Source organism: Chenopodium album, chromosome 12 (genome assembly GCF_948465745.1).
Source record: "Chenopodium album chromosome 12, dcCheAlbu1.1, whole genome shotgun sequence".
NCBI classification, from domain to species: domain Eukaryota; kingdom Viridiplantae; phylum Streptophyta; class Magnoliopsida; order Caryophyllales; family Amaranthaceae; genus Chenopodium; species Chenopodium album.
The window spans coordinates 55,924,560-55,939,648 of NC_137845.1; the positions used below are offsets into that span (position 1 = coordinate 55,924,560).

General features: G+C 37.4%; 1 non-coding gene across 1 annotated transcript; it reads right to left on the bottom strand.

Moving 5' to 3' along the window:
* Window positions 1–12,048: 12,048 nt before the first annotated feature.
* On the bottom strand, window positions 12,049–12,155 carry LOC145573495 (small nucleolar RNA R71). The gene has a single exon (XR_014097502.1). It is a non-coding gene; the product is annotated as a small nucleolar RNA R71 (small nucleolar RNA).
* Window positions 12,156–15,089: the final 2,934 nt, after the last annotated feature.

Sequence of the window (15,089 nt, forward strand, 5' to 3'; positions counted from 1 at the left end):
GGTTACACCCCTTAACGATCCAGGAGATCGCTAACTCCAATAGGTCTGGAACTGTAGACACCCAAATGTGTCTCCCCAAAACCAAACCCAGTGATGAATACCTTTTACGTCGAATGATTATCGAACGAGGTGAAAGTGTGAAAGGTCTAGTGTTGCGGTTGGTTTTAATTCTTTCTTTCTGTTTTCGAAAAACAACTCTATTTTATGAAAACAGCCAATCCAGCTTAGTTTGGTCAACTACAAGGGTCCAATAATAGTGTGGTTAGATGGGGCTTGCAAAGAGCTTTCCAACGATATATTATAAACCCAATTCCGATGAATGATGAGGAAGTTATGGCCAAAATACTAAACTGGGCCCGTTTTGTTCTTTATATGCGGCCCAATGATCTAGGGGAGGGCCCAATGATAATTATTATTCCTAAAGTTATTAGAATTGATTATAGTCTTCTAGAATTCTCTAGAAGGTTCTCTTTTAAATCCTAATAAGATTAGAATTAATAATTAGATTTTGATAAGTTTTATTTAAAATATTATTTTATGAAATACACGATTTCAGTCTTCATACGGACTTTACAAATCAATTTTGATTCATATGTGGAAAGCGTGTAGGAATCCAGGTTGTCGCCAAACGACAGGCCTGTCGCCACGCGACAAGCCTTGTCGCCACGCGATAGACCCTGTCGCCTGGCGACAAGGTTGGTTTTGCAGCGACAGTGTGGAGTTTTATTCCTTATCAAATTCTACCTATTTCCGGACTATTTTCTTATAAATAGGGTCCTGAACCTCCGTTTTTATTCATCTAGGATCGACAATCATCAATTCACAATCATCATCTCTCTCTAAAGCTAGATGCTTTCTCTCTCTCTCTCTTTTTTCTAAACCTTTTCCCTCTTACAAAATTCCGCATACACGAGATCTAGAAACACCTAGCCAAGTTCGAAGTTGCCTTCGCCCTAGACGTGAAAAGTTATAATTTCTGAGGGTTTGGTCCCTAATCTCTATTTCAATTATTTAATTTAATTGTTTTGATTTTATATTTTTCTTGAAGTTACTAACGCGTGTATTTTGTTATTAGAAAGAGGCACGAGGCATCAAAGTATGTAATCTTATTGCTCTATTCTTGTAGAAAGCATGTTTAAATTTGTTTAATTCCTAGTATCATGTTAGGATGTTTCTATTGCTTTCTAGTATCATGTTTAGGGTGCCTTTTACTCTTTCCTAATAGCATGTTAGTATCATGTTAGGGCTAAAGCTTTGATTTTTATTGCTTAGTGACATGCTAGGGTTTGTTATTAATCTTGTTAGTATCATGCCTAGGATCTTGCTATTATTATGCTTTAGCGTTAACATGATTATTTCAATTATAATTATTATTATGATAATTATGATTATGATGATTTTTATTATGTTGCTTGATATTTATTATACATTGTTATTGCTTGATCACGCCTTTTATGCATGTTTAAAGGGAATTGGTACTTGTAATCACGCTTGATAAGATAATTAATAATCTTGTTTAGGGCTAATATGATTATAATTCAAGTGATCGCCAATAATAGTTTTATTTGTGCATTAATAATTCAACCAACATAGATAAACAGGTTTAGGGTTAACCTAATGTTTGCATTTTAGTCAGAAAGCGCACATGAATACGAGAAGAATGAAGTAGAGGCCTATTATTAGGGAAGATTCAATCTCTTTTAGGTTGGATTTTGTACCTTCATCCCCGAACCCTATTTGGTTCATGACCTTTTGGAGTTGACGATCTCCTGGATCGTTAAGGGGTGTAACCTTCATCCTGTGAACGGTTTACAAGTTCCTAAAACTTGTTGGCGACTCTTTTGCTCTAGCTTCCTTCCCTTTGGACGCCACCATGCTTAAGTGTATGATCACAGTGGGGTTCAAGCTTGGGGTTAATGGCTTGAAATATTCCCTACAGGAACCATGACTGGAAGTTCGGGGATGAAGGTACAAATCCAACCTAAAAGAGATTGAACCTGCCCTAAATAGGCCTCTACTTTATTTTTCTTGTATTCATGTGCGCTTTCTGACTAACATACAATCAATAGATTAACCCTAAACCTGTTTATCTATGTTAGTTGAATTTAATGCACAAGAAAAATAATTATTGGCGATCACTTGAATTATAATAACATTAATCTAAACAAGATTATTAATTATCTTATTAAGCGTGATTACAAGTACAAATTCCCTTTAAACCTGCAAGAGAGGGCGTGATCGAGCAATAACAATAATATATACATATATATATATATATATATATATATATATATATATATATATATATATATATATATATATATATATATATATATATATATATATATATATATATATATATATACACATCAAGCAACAATAATATCGACAACAACAAATCATCAATCATAATAATCTCAATCTCATCAAATCATAATAATATTATTAGCAAAATCCTAGGCATGATACTAACAAGATTAATAACAAATCCTAACATGTCACTAACATTAAAGATCAAAGCTTTATTCCTAACATGATACTGACATAATATAAAGAAAAAATAAGAAGCATCATAAAAACATGCATGATATCAGAAATCTTAATTATTACCCTAAACATGATACTAGGAATCATAAAGACATCCTAACATGATACTAGGAATTAAAACAATCAAAGCATGATTCTATATCAAAATAATAACAATTAAATTACTTACTTGGATGCCTCATATCTCTTTCTTTCACGTCTAGGGAGAAGGCAACTTCGAACTTGGCTAGGTGTGTCTAAGACTAATGAATGTGGAATTTTGTAAAAGGGGAAGTTTAGAAAAAGAATAGAGAGAGAGGAAGCTTCTAGCTTTTAGAGAGAGAAAGAGAGAGATGATGATTGTGAATTGTTGATGAATGAAAACGGGGAGATACGACCCCTATTTATAGAAAAATAGTCCGGAAACAAATCAAGTCCTATTCGGAATAAAACTGGCATCTGTCGCCAGGCGACAGGATTAGCGCCAGGCGACAGACATTAGCGCTCGGCAACAGACATTAGCGCCAGGCGACAGACTTTGTCGTCTGGCGATAAACTCTGTCGTTTGGCGCTAAAGATAAAACGCGCTTTGTACGGAATCCTTTTCCTAATATAATTAAGTAATTAGAATCCGCGTCAAACAGTTTTAAGATCAAGTTTATCATAAAACACTTATTTTATTCTAAATAAAACTCTTTTAAAATATAATTATCAATCCTAATGCTATTAGAATTTAAAAGAACCTTCTAGATTATTCTAGAAGATTAAAATCAATCCTGATAACTTTAGGAATAATAATTAACAGGTCCTCCTCTAGATCATTGGGCCACATATATAATTCATTTCGGGCCCAATTTAATATTTTGGCCATAACTTCCTCATTATTCATCGGAATTGGGCTTATAATACATCGTTGGAAAGCTCTTTTCGAGCCTAATCCAACTTCACTATTATCGGACCCTTATCATGAACCAAAATAAATTGGACTGGCTATTTTCATAAATAGAGTAAGAAAAAGAAATATTTTCAAAAACAGAAAGAGAGATATTTTAATAAAAACAACCGCATCACTAGACTTTTCACACTTTCACTTCGTTCGATAATCAAATGACGTGAAAGGTATTCATCACTGGGTTTGGTTTTGGGGAGACACATTTGGGTGTCTACAGAAGCGCCCACTTTGACCGAGTTTGGAGAAACGCAAGTTTCGAAAACGAAAGTCAAAGTAGCGATACCTGCAAACTAGCTGTTAGTTAAACAGATAAAAGAATTAAGAAACGCGTATTTTGCACCATCGAGTACACGTCTCTAGAGTAACCAATTTTGTTTTGACAATCTTCCTCAAGCTAGGGGACATCGCCTGAAGACTGCTCTGTTTGTAGCTGCCTTCAATTTCTGCTGTTTTAGTCTTCCACATCTTAAGGAACACCATCGAAGATAACTCTGCTTGTAGCCATCTTCTATTGTTTATGACATTTCTCCACATCCTAGGGAACACCGTCTATCATTGCTGCTACATCACGAGCTATTTTCTTGAATCATGGTGACAACCTTCCCAATCATAGCGAATGTCGTCGAAAACCGCCCATCTCGTGCCATATTCTCAAATCTGGGTGACAAGCTCCACAATCTTAGCAAACGTCAGCAAAGACCGCCCATCTCGTGCCATCTTCTCAAATCTGGGTGACAACCTCCACAATCTTAGCGAACGTCAGCGAAGACCGCCCATCTCGTGCCATCTTCTCAAATCTGGGTGACAACCTCCACAATCTTAGCGAACGTCAGCGAAGACCGCCCATCTCGTGCCATCTTCTCAAATCTGGTTGACAACCTCCACAATCTTAGCGAACGTCAGCGAAGACCACCCATCTCGTGCCATCTTCTCAAATCTGGGTGACAACCTCCACAATCTTAGCGAACGTCATCGAAGACCGCCCATCTCGTGCCATCTTCTCAAATCTAGGTGACAACCTTCACAATCTTAGTGAACATCGTCGAAGACCGCCCATCTCATGCCATCTTCTCAAATCTAGGTGACAACCTCCACAATCTTAGTGAACGTCGTCGAAGACCGCCCATCTTGTGCCATCTTCTCAAATCTAATGATAATTTCCACCATTCTAGCGAAAGCTATCAAAAGCCGCTTCATCTCGAATCGTTCTTTTCTCAAATCAAATAATAACCTCCCCAATCATAGTGAAAGCTATCAAAGGTCGTTTCATCTCGAATCGTCCTTCTCAAATCTAAGCGAGAGACTCTTTTAGAGCCTTCTGTTGAAAGCTTCTTCATCTTGAATCTTCAAATCTTCTTGTCCTTACTTTCAGGAGTAATCGACCTTTCTAGCTATGGGAAGAATTTTATCTTAAGATTCTTTGATCTTCAAGTCAATCTTTGCAGAAATCTCCATCCTAGGGATCCTTTGCGATTATAATCAATCACTACTCAAATCAGTTTTCAAATTCTCTTAATCAATATGCAATCGATAATTTGATCGTCATCAGGCCGATCATCAATCAAGATCGTAATCGAGCTGACTACTAATCAAATATCTATCAATTGCTCAAATGTTCTTAAAAAAGGCTCGAAATCAAAGTCGTGAGACCATCGAAGGCCGGCGCAAAAAAATCAAAGCCGTCGTGCAGCGACAGGTTTGTCGCGCCGCGTCAAAGAGTGTTGTGATGCGCCAAGGTGTATCGTCCTGCGCCGGGGTGCATCCTGCTGCATTGTGCTTTAATCCAAGTCCGAGCTTTTTTGTTCATTCATTTGTGCTCAATCTAATTGCCTGTGATTATACCTACATTTATATTATTGGACTATAGGACTTTGCTCATGTTTGTAATTATCTTAGGGTTGACTTAAGGCTCGGTGTTACTCAACTTAATATGCAAGACCACATATGACTTGGCATGACTCAAGGTGATTGACACGTGTGTTAAACTCAACTTGATGTGACATGACATGACATGACAAATGTGTCCAATTTATATAGTATTTTACCCCCGTCCCTTGGTCATAATTGGTAGTGTTTTTGGCTCTTCAGAGCAACATTTATTACTAATATGTGTTTTCTAGTGTTTTCGTAGTTTTGGTTGAGTTTTATAGGGAATTGCACTCTTGGAGCATTTTCCCGGGATTTTATGAAGCGACTACGAGCATTGGAGGAGCACGACCATCTTTCGTAGCCCAAGATCGGTTAGAGTCATCGAACCGGTGATTAAGGGCTCGACTTATGAGAAGATGAGGCATTGGACCGAATGATTAAAGCCCCAAGGAGGATATTTGGTTTGGGCCGAGTTACAAGCCTAAACAAGGAGTCCAAGTAGCCCGAAGTGTCATCGCCCGGTGCAAGGGTCTCCGCCCGAAGGCGCGCCCGATCGGGCGGTGCTGCGCTCGATCGGGTGCGAGAAGAGAAGCTCACGAAGAAAAAAAGGCGGGCCCGATCGGGCGCGTGTTTCTGAGGAGGAGTTTAAGCGTCGTTGAAGTTGTTTTAACTTAGGATTTTTCGAGCTTAGTTTATATACGCTTTTGTTAAGCGAGTTTAATATTCTTTTCTCCCTTCCCTTACTCTCTCTCTCTTTTCTCTCTCTAACTTTTCTCTCTCTCTCCTCTTAAACTCTAGTATTATTTTCTCTCTCTACAACTCTTTGTTTTAATTCCATCTCTTGTTTCCTTCAACTTTGGTAACGATTTCTCCTCCTTTAATCTCAGTTATTTATTCTCTCTCTTTCATCATGACTTGTTTAATTGCTTTGTTTAGTTTATATTTAATTATGTGTGAGTAGTTTTCTTTCTAGGGTTGTGGGGATCCATAAATAATATGAAGGGGTAATTTAATTATTGTTACTTGTCAATGCTTGATTAAGTTCCTATTGATTGATTTAATGCTATACGGTTAGATTTGGCCAGATTTAATTCGTATGAGTTTAGCAATATTGATTCGAGATTCGAGAGATGAGAATTGATGTTTAGGCTTAGTTTCAATAGGAAGACTAATTTATAAATGGTTAGGTCGAGATTCAAGATATGAGATTTAATACCAGTAAATTAACTCTGTGATTGTAATACGTAGCGAAAGCCCTTTATGATCTGATTAATTAATGCATTGATGATTAATTATTATGTTTTACCCTGGAATATTATTTATTGGTGAACATATGCCCTAGGTCTTTTATTCCTTGATTTTCCTCCTACTTTTATTCCTTTCCACTTTTACTACTAGTAGTTTAGTTCTCCTTTATAATAACAAATTGGTTACTTGATAATTTAGATTATATTGATTAATTAGGAATAAATTGACTTGTTTCCCTATGGTTCGACCCTTCTTCCCTATCTACATAGTTAGTGGATTTAGGTATTATTTTTGATTGGGCGACTACGACTTTAGCCTGTCAATGACTCAATGTGCATGACTCATGTGTGCATTGTATTGTGATGTGCTTGACTCAAAATGCAGAAAAGCAAAAGTTTTCCGTCATTTTTGTGGAGGGTATCGACTTTCTCCCAATAAAGAAAGACGCAAAAAAGAAAAAATGATTTTTTTGAGGTGCATGTTGAATGAACTTAGTCGAATGCATGTATTAATGTTGTATCTCATAGTGCAAAGGATAAGTTCATCCTAGAAAGACATCAGCGCCAGGCGACATGATTAGCGCCAGGCGACAGACATTAGTGCCCGGCGACAGACATTAGCGCCAGGCGACAGACTCTGTCGTCTGGCGACAAAGTCTATCGTTTGGCGCTAACTAAAAGATAAAACACGCTTTGTACGAAATCCTTTTCCTAATATAATTAAGTAATTAGAATCCGCGTTAAACAGTTTTAAGATCAAATTTATCATAAAACACTTATTTTATTCTAAATAAATTTTAAAATATAATTATCAATCCTAATGCTATTAGAATTTAAAAGAACCTTCTAGATTATTCTAGAAGATTAAAATCAGTCCTGATAACTTTAGGAATAATAATTAACAGGCCCTCCTCTAGATCATTAGGCCACATATAAAATTCATTTTGGGCCCAATTTAGTATTTTCGCCATAACTTCCTCATTATTCATCGGAATTGGGCTTATAATACATCGTTGGAAAGCTCTTTTCGAGCCTAATCCAACTTCACTATTATCGGACCCTTATCATGGACCAAACTAAATTGGACTAGCTATTCTCATAAATAAAGTAAGAAAAAAAAATTTCAAAAACAAAAAGAAAGATATTTTAATAAAAACAACCGCATCACTAGACTTTTCACACTTTCACTTCGTTCGATAATCAAATGATGTGAAAGGTTTTCATCACTGGGTTTGGTTTTGGGGAGACACATTTGGGTGTCTACACTAGCTTATTTTTATGTTCTTGCAATTCAATCAGTTATCCATAAGTGTTCTTCACATTAATCCAACATGAATATGGTTTTATTTATCGTCATTGCACTTCCTGTCTGGACAGGAGGCCAAAAGTAGATTTCTACAGTTAGCCCCCACTTTGATCGAGTCTAGAATAGACGAGTATCAAGGTAGTCAAGGAAATAGATCCGAGACTTATTCTGCAAAATTCTCAAAGAAGAGAGAATCTTTCAGAAATGTTTAAGGATGTCGAAACGGTCCTTGATTCGCTAAGTGCTTGAGACAAATAGCTATTAAGGTTAGAAAAAAGTATTTTCTAGTCTTAACGCGCTAAAGTATCTAGATTGATCCTTTGCAATTGTAGAACGCTTTTATAAGTAAAGGTGTTCTGGGTGATGTCACATCATGAGAAGAAATCGATTTAAAAAGGATTAAAGGGGATGATGTCCTCTTAATCATGTCATCGTTGGTCTAAAGTCCCTCGATATGTAATTGAAACTTTAGCCTGATTTTAACAAGTTGTAAAGATGATAAAAAGAGTGTTCCGGCTTTTGCAGCCTAACATGTGAATAAAGTTCTTGACAATTCGCTTGTCAAAACGCAATACTCGATGTCCACAAGATAGAAATACATGTCTCAAGACTGGAGGCATATATCCAAATCCAGTAAGAGAGAAGAAAATCGACAACTCTCTCAGCAGTTTTGTCCATAAGATGACCATAAGATGAGAACAAGTGTCTCAGGACTGGGGGCACGTGCCTACATAGATGCGACATCGCACATCGCTCTTTATACAGGGGGTAGACGACACCCTAACTGTCTGGTAAGCCAGTAAGCTCACTAACTACCGTATTTGCTTCCAATCAAGAAGTGTCTGCTCTGAAATGGTTCAGCGCGCCTGTCGACTCGTGAGCTAACGCCTAAAGAAATTCTACCTTTTAACTACGAGAGGTAGATCACGTTAAGCTGGGAAGAGGTGAAATTTTACGCAACACCTACGCCATACATTTTTACGCCGCATGAACGTCGTCCTTTTTGCTGTGGACGCCAAAAAGAAAGAAAAGAACGTGAAATTTCTGAAGTTAGTACAGTAAAATGACAAACCTGTCTATGGGAGCTTTTACGTAAAGCACTACTACGGAACGTCTTAAGACACGCTTACGAAAAACGTCCAAAACGTATGCTTAGGGAAGGCACAAAGCACGGTGTGCATGCAAGATGATGCAAAAAACTATCAAAGAAGAAAACAAACTACAAAATGCAAAGCAATTAAAAGAAATCTCGATAATTTGCGTGCCATTACGTCTAACAACGAGCAAAAACCGTTAAAAGTTAATCAAACGGATCGAAATTCAAACATCGGTCTTTTAAGTAACTAGTATCCGCTCGCAACTCAGTGGGTCACGTTAGCCAGGCGCGCGCATCGTCCTGAGTTGCGCTGGATTGTCACGATTCAGTTGCGCGTGACATTTAAATCAGTAAAAAGAAATCGCGGAGCGCGATTTTCATTTTACTCTTTCTCTCTCCTTCCTTCGCCATTTTCGACCCTTTATCTCTCTAAAAAGCTTGGATTTTCTTTTTTTCAAAGCTAAAGGAAGTAGATCTCGTCCTCTATTCACATTTTCCATAATCCAATGTAATTTCTTTGCTAAAAATTGTTTGTTTTTGGCTTAATTTGGACGATTTTCGAACCGCAAAAACCCCAAATTTCGAATTTAGAGGTTTTTAATTCGGTCCATTTTTCTTGAAATTGTTTGTTCCATGTTGTTATGCTATGTTTAAGGAGTATTTTGCAACAAATTTCATGAAAAATGGTTAAGTATTGAACCTTGTATGATCATTTCCTTGTTTAAGTGCGTTTTTGCAATTTTCCTTCGAAATTTAGCTTGAATTTGTTGTTTTGCTTGCTCATTTTGGTTATACTTGTTGCTTATGAAGTAAATTATAGTATTATAACTAGTATTACTTTCATGAATCAAGTCTTGAAAATTTTGAATCTAATAAAATGGCACGAAGTATATCCTTAGCTTGTTTTTGCCATGTTCGAACTTTAAGATTGTTTGGTAGACGATGATTATGTTTGTGTTACTATTATTCGCCTAAAAGTAGTTGATTATTTGAGATTTAGGAATATAATCTCTTGAATTCTTTAGTTGAAACTGGTATAGGATGGCTTTTGTGGGTGTTGAAAGCCCCCGTTTACCAAGTTTAACTACAGGTATCGTAGCCCCCAAGCATGGATGGCATTCGATTTTTGTGTTCTGTCCTTTCGGTAGCCGTTATGTGATATATCCAATTTATATAGTGTTTTACCCCCGTCCCACGGTCATAATTAGTGGTGTTTTTGGCTCTTTAGAGCCACTTTTATTACTAATTTGTGTTTTCTAGTGTTTGCGTAGTTTTAGTTGTGTTTTACAGGAAATTGCGCTTTTAAAGCATTTTCCCAGATTTTTATGGATCAACTACGGAGGCTAGAAGGACACGGCCACTCTTGAAGCCCAGGATCGGTAAGAGCCGATGATTAAGGGCTCCGTATGAGACACCGGGGCTATTGGATCGATTAATCAAGACCCGATGAGGAAACTTAGGTTGGGCTGAGGAATTTAGCCCAATCAAAATCCAAGCCTCGAAGAAGAAAGTCGGGCCTGATCGGGCAAGCATACGCCCGATCGGGCGGCTGCGCGCATAAAGACCCTCAAGGGAGAGACGCGCCCGATCGGGTAAGGCAAAAAAGGCGGGCCCGATCGGGCACGTGTTTTTCTCAGAGCTGATTAGATTAGTTTTGAGGGATGTTTTGAGGGATGTTTTTTAGTACGAATTATGTACGTAATTTTGGGGACTTTTCTTCTTTATCTCTCTCTACTTAGGATATTTCTCTTTCTTAAATTCTCTCTCAACTTTTGTTCTTAATTACTTTCATTAATCCAGATTTCTTTTGGTAACAATTTCTTCTCTTTTAATTTCAGCTATTTTATTTACTTCTTTGATTATCCTTTGCTTTATTCATTGGATTAGTTTGGTTATGATGATGCTTGAGTAGTTTTATTTCTAGGGTTTATGGGGATCTAATAAATGATATGAAGGGGTAATTTTGTGATTGTTAATTATCAATGCTTGGTTAATTTCCTATTGATTGATTTAATGCTATGCAATTAGGTTTGGCCAGATTTAATTGTATGAGTTTAGTAATATTAATTCGAGATTCGACAGATGAGAATTGATGTTTAGACTTAGTTTCAATAGGCGGATTAATTTATAAATGGTTAAGTCGAGATTCGACAGATGAGATTCAATACCGGTAAATTAACTCTGTGATTATAATACGTAGCGAAAGCCCTTTATAATCTGATTGATCAATGCTTGATGATTTCTTATTATGATTTGCCCTGGAATATTGTTTATTAGTGAACCTATGCCCTAGGTCTTTTAATATTTGATTTTTCCCCTACTTTATTTCTTTTGACCTTACTCTTCGTAGTATAGAATTTATTCCCAAAAATATTGGTTACTTAGATAATTTAGATTATAATAATTAATTAGGAGTAGAAAGAATTGTTTCCCTGTGGAGTTCGACCCTACTTCCCTATCTACTTTAGTTAGAGGACTTAGGTATTTACTTTTGATTAGGGGATACGACTTTACCCTGTCAAAATTTGGCGCCGTTGCCGGGGAAACGGTTTTATTTTTATTTCTAATTGTTTTTGTAGTCTAGATTATTTTTTTTCTTTTGCCTCAAAGGACATTAGTTCTTTGAGGAAGTTCTCATTGTCTTTTTAGTTCTCTGTTTATGCCTAGGTGTTCCAGATCAGGTTACATTCCATTCGATCCTGAGATCGAGCGCTCTTTCCATAGACAGAAGAATCTTTATAGACAAATCCTGGCGGGTTCTGGGAGTAACGACATTCCTAGAGATTCGCCACCTGATTCTAGTGATTCGGAAATTCCTTCATATTCAGAATCAGAGATGACTGCACCTAAGAAGCTCAGCGATTATTCGCAACCGATCAGGCAGAATGGGGTAACGCAGGACCAGATCAGGGAGATTCTCTTTCCCTTTTCTTTATGTGGAAAAGCTAAATTGTGGTTTAATGGTTTGAATAGAACTGCACTTGGTATTACTAACTGGGAGACTCTTGCTTTAAATTTTTATAACAAATATTACCCTGCAGAGAAAACAGCTTTACTAAGAAGTGCCATTCAGAACTTTGCCCAGGAGCCAGATGAAGCATTATATGAGGCTTGGGAGAGGTTCAAGGATCTGCAGAGGGAGTGTCCCCACCATAACTTGGCAAAGTGGCAGTTAATTCAAGCTTTTTATAACGGATTAGGGAATGCATCTAGAACAATTCTAGACTCCGCAGCTAGTGGTAGATTTATGAATCTTAATGTTGATGATGCAGGTCAGGTTATTGAAGATATGGCGATACATAATTCCCAATATGGGAATTCTAGAGGCTATGCAAATAAGGGCAAACATCACGTTGATTCAGTATCCCTTTTGCAGGCTCAGCTTACTTCTATTTGCCAGAAATTAGATAACCTTAGTACTAATATCCCTAACTCTGTTGCTAATGTTTCTGCTGTTGCTAATAACTCTAATGATGCTTTTGGTGAAAATTGTGGAAGTGTAGGACATTATGAGCAAGATTGCAGGAGCTCGATGGAGCAAGTTAATGCTTTTCAAACCTATAAGCAGAATAACCCATACTCCAACACCTACAATCCTGGCTACCGAAATCATCCATACTTATCATATCGGAGCACCAATGTTCAAAATCCTCCACCTCCACAACAACCACAACAAGCACCCCCTCCACAGCAGAAATATTACCACCCTCACTCTAACCAGAAAGCCCCAGCACAAACCCCTACTACATCTTCTGACCCTGCCTTGTCAGAAATTAGAGCGATGCTAACTAGTATGCAAAAGCATATGGAGAATAGAGACCAACAGATTGACTCAATTATAGCCCATAATAAAGTCATGGACACACAAATTGCCCAATTGTCCTCTACCCTACAAGCTCGCCAGCAGGGAGCTTTACCATCGCAGGGAATTCAACCAACGGATCATGCAAATGCAATCACCCTAAGGAGTGGTTCACACTACGATGGGCCTCCTATGCCCAAGGAGGATGAACCTGATTTAATTAATATTGCTAATCCTGATTCCGTTACACCTAATGTTCCTGCAGGGCTCTAGGGTAATACTAACATTTCTGATAATTCATTGCAGGGTACAACCTCAGGGAAGGATGCACCCTAGGAGAAGAGTAGGAAAGCACAACAACCTACAATCAAACTACCATTCCCAAATCGCCAATTGAAGACTAAGTTGGATAAGCAGTTTGGTAAGTTTTTGGAGGTTGTGAAAAATTTGCAGGTAACGGTTCCTTTCACAGAACTTATTACACAGGTTCCTGCATATGCTAAATTTATGAAAGATATTTTGACTAGGAAAAGGGCCTTTAATGAATTAGAAACTGTAGCTTTTACAGAGGAATGTAGTGCACTATTACAGAATAAATCCCCTCCTAAATTAAAGGATCCCGGTAGTTTTTCTATCCCTTGTCATATTGGTAATGTCTTCATAGATAAAGCATTGTGTGATTTGGGTGCTTCTGTTAGCGTTATGCCATCGTCTATCTGTTCTAAATTAAATATGGGTGATTTAAAAATTACTAATATTACTTTGCAAATGGCAGATCGTTCTGTTAAATATCCCCTAGGTATTTTAGAGGACGTCCCTGTCAGAGTTGGTAAATTTTTCATCCCTGTAGATTTTGTTGTTTTAGACATGGCTGAGGATACACAAATCCCCATTATATTAGGTAGACCTTTTCTCCATACTGCAGGAGCCATTATAGATGTTAAAAATGGTAAACTAACCCTATCTGTTGGTGATGATAATATTACATTCAATTTAGGAAAAGTTTTAAAAGGTCCTATGCTAGAGGAAAATTGTTGTCTAATTGATGTCATTGATATATTGGATGATATTTGTGAAGATAGCTTAACATAGGTTCTTGCAAGGGATCCCTTGGAAGAAATACTTTGTGGAGATTTTTCTGCAGGTGATGCGAGTATCTGGAGTAAAGAGGTGGATATCATTGAAAAAGCTCTTGCCATAGAAGAACTTGATCCTAACGAGAATAAGAAGGTAGTAAAATTGGTTCAGGAATCAAAACCTGCAGAGGTGAAGAAACCTGAATTTAAACCTCTCCCTTCTCACTTAAAATATATTTTTCTTGATGAGCAGGAAATGTACCATGTGATCATTAGTACTGCACTTGATGACCCACAAACTTCCCAACTTCTAGAGGTTCTTAGAACCCACAAAAGGGCAATAGGGTACAGTATTGATGATCTCAAGGGTATAAGCCCTGATTTTTGTATGCACAGGATACACTTAGAGGACAATTACAAGCCATGTATTCAACCCTAGAGGAGGTTGAATCCAAATATGCAAGAAGTAGTCAAGAAAGAGGTTATGAAATTACTTGATGCAGGTATTATATATCCTATTTCTGACTCTAAATGGGTAAGTCCTGTACAGGTGGTTCCTAAGAAGGGTGGGATGACTATTATAAAAAATGATAAAAATGAATTGATTCCCACTAGAACGGTTACAGGGTGGCGTATGTGCATTGATTATCGTAGATTAAATATCGCCACTAAAAAGGACCATTTCCCTCTCCCCTTTATTGATCAAATGCTTGAGAGGTTAGCTAATCATAAGTTCTTTTGCTATCTGGATGGGTATTCGGGATTTTTCCAAATTCCGATCCACCCTGAAGATCAGGAAAAGACTACATTTACATGTCCCTATGGTACTTTTGCATATCGTAGAATGCCTTTTGGTTTATGTAATGCACCTGCTATATTTCAACGTTGCATGATGAGTATCTTTTCTGATTTCATAGAATCTATTATGGAAGTTTTTATGGATGATTTTAGCGTGTATGGCTCTTCATTTGATGCATGTTTAGTTAATCTCGCTAAAATTTTGATAAGATGTGAAGACTGCAATTTGGTTTTAAATTAGGAGAAATGTCACTTTATGGTGACAGAGGGAGTAGTTCTTGGCCACATTGTATCTGATAAGGGTATACAGGTAGATAAGGCTAAGATTTCAGTGATTGAGCAACTACCTCTCCCAGTTAATATTAAGGGAGTTAGGAGTTTCTTGGGTCATGCGGGGTTTTATCGCCGTTTTATCAA